The sequence below is a fragment of the Ambystoma mexicanum genome, chromosome 10, assembly GCF_040938575.1.
Source record: "Ambystoma mexicanum isolate Mex_15411 chromosome 10, UKY_AmexF1_1, whole genome shotgun sequence".
NCBI lineage: Eukaryota > Metazoa > Chordata > Amphibia > Caudata > Ambystomatidae > Ambystoma > Ambystoma mexicanum.
In genome coordinates, this window is record NC_090932.1 from 980,480,568 (window position 1) to 980,483,103 (window position 2,536).

General features: G+C 37.9%; 1 long non-coding RNA gene across 1 annotated transcript; it reads right to left on the reverse strand.

Moving 5' to 3' along the window:
- Positions 1 to 1,566: 1,566 nt before the first annotated feature.
- On the reverse strand, positions 1,567 to 2,162 carry LOC138493261 (uncharacterized). Its single transcript, XR_011276336.1, has 2 exons — positions 2,124 to 2,162; positions 1,567 to 1,757 (listed from the first exon to the last, which is right to left on the reverse strand). It is a non-coding gene; the product is annotated as an uncharacterized lncRNA (long non-coding RNA).
- Between the last annotated feature and the right edge of the window lie 374 nt (positions 2,163 to 2,536).

Here is a 2,536-nt window from a genome sequence, read left to right on the forward strand (position 1 = left end):
TAGCCAAGGCTGAAATAAGGCCCCTAATGAGTGTCAGTAAAGATGGTAGCAGAGAAATAGGGCCAATTATAGATAGCAGGCAAAGTAAGACCCTTGAAACAGAATAGCTTGAGACATCCAGGCCAAGATTTAGTAAGCAGAGGGGAACCAGACCAGAGAAGGGAGCAGAAGGAGATGGTCAGAAGATGGTCAGAGTGTCTCACAACAGAGTAAGGACCAGAAATACTGAAGAAGGCAACACAGGAGCTGCCAACTCAGCACCTTGCAACTACAAGAACCAGAATTCCCTGCAATGATGGGCGGAGAAATAATCATCAACACCTGGGACTGCATTTCTGATGAGAGCATGAGGATCAGAAGCACTAGAAGTAGAGCACCACATGAGGTGCCAGGTATACTGAGAACTGGGGTGAGCCCTTCATCTTGAGTTTCATCAATTTTTTATATATATATCTGAATAGCAATAAGCATCTACTTTCACTTCTGCCACTTATCGGTTAGTATGCCAACACTTTCTTTGCATCAAAACATTTCCAGATTACACATGTAGTTACATTTGCAAATTATTCAAATAACTGTGTTTTCCCCGAATAAGACCAATAAATGCTAGAATTAAAGAACTGTTTCATGTCTCACAATTTAATCAAGGGTTAGCGGATTGCATGGAATGTACATTCAATCATTTTCTATTGGAGTAGAAATGATATAGTGAAATTTGCTTTCATTTCCCAATCCTTATTAAGTAGCTATGGATCCACAGAATGCCCATTATCAAACAAAACTTCATTAGGCTACTGTACAGATGTCATCATTTCACAGCTTAATGTTAACAATGAAAAAATACTTTGAATACAATTTAATGAGATTATAATTTACAAAGAATAGCGTGCTGAAAGCATACATGATTTTTGTATCAATGGTTAATGCAACTCAAAAATGCATTTTGGATTGTAATGAAATGGCAACTCATTTGCTTTTAAATGCACAGAGAATGCAATGTAAATTTCTTGTCCTTTCAATATATTGTGATTTAATCTTGCCAAACCACCCCCTTTCTGAGACTAAACAGAAAAGAACAAATAGTGGATAGAGAGCAGATATATGATTAATTGGGGTGTTAACTTAATCATGTCAAATTTGTCTTTAAAACCATGGAGCTAGCAGAAACCCTTATGTGTTCCCAGGGACATTTGACACAGTTGCCCGATCCTGCTACCATCTTTCCTTTATCAGGAAAATACAGGTCTGCATCAAGAGAAGTTAGTTCAGGATCCATCATGAACAAGCAAAGAGTATTTTTCATTGACAGTGCACACTAACGGTTCAGGGTACGTAACCACTTGACACTTAATAGGTAATGTGTTTTTGAAACTTGAGGTGCAGGGGAGAAAAAATGGTCTTGGCACAAAACCAGAATTGCTGAAAGAAGAGGAAGTAAGAGGATCCAGATTGGGAGCCCTCCCGTCCCCTGCACACTGTATAACATTGTCAACAAAGACATTCAATAAATTACGTACAATTTTGCATATGCAGTATGATCAATAATAATCAAAAGAAATCTCAATATGAAGAAGGTAGAGAAATTTAATTTTGACAAGAACAATGTACAATAGTCATTATTGACTGTCGGTCAATAGGCATCAAAAATGCAAAACATAGCAAAGGAAAGTATCCATAGATTAGACTGTGCTTGGCTGACGCGTTTCGAGGTGAAATCCTCTTCTTCTTGAGCCTATTAGCACTCTGACACAAATGAACTGTTCAACAGAAAGTGGAGAAAAGAAAAGGTTTTTTTTTAAAAAAAAGGAGAAATTGATATTTTCCATAATTCTGTATAACGAGCATCACATAACACATGTTAGAAGAGAAATAAAACCAGTGCCGCTAATTAAAAAGCAATGCTTTAAAGAATTGGTCAAGTGATAATTCTCTAAAGAACTATACATTCAATGCATAGTTCCTAAATCACATATTTCTACTAGCCACTGTTATGGAGAAGGAGGACCCGGTGAGCACCAACTCAATAGAACACTAATTAGGTGGAAAATCCTGTTGAACTAAGGGTGATGAGGAATAGACTTTCTAGAACTCGTTTGACCAAAGTAGTGAAAATAGAGACTTACTCATGCAAATGTCCCAACGGGCATTCAAATGCAGGGAAGCATGAGTGACCGCAGATCTATGGGACGTCAATATGTGGAGCTTCTATATTTTCATTTCAGTGAAAAGCGGCATGCGCTCCATAGTGAAAATGTGATATAAATGTGCATTACATTTTCGTAGAAACTAAATGTTTAGATAAAGCACAAAACATGAGTGTTTACATTCATTACCTGGTGTGGACTGAAGGAGACTAGTCAAGGGTAATAGCATAAAACATGCTTGTCACTTCAACATTGGTCGCAGGAAGCGTTAGTAGCTAAATATAGAATGGAGCGTTGTTCCATACAGTGGCCCGTGTGGGTTATCTGTGGACAAGTGGACACATAATGTCATTGGCGAATTCGCTCAAAAAGTGATTCTGGATGCTCCGTGA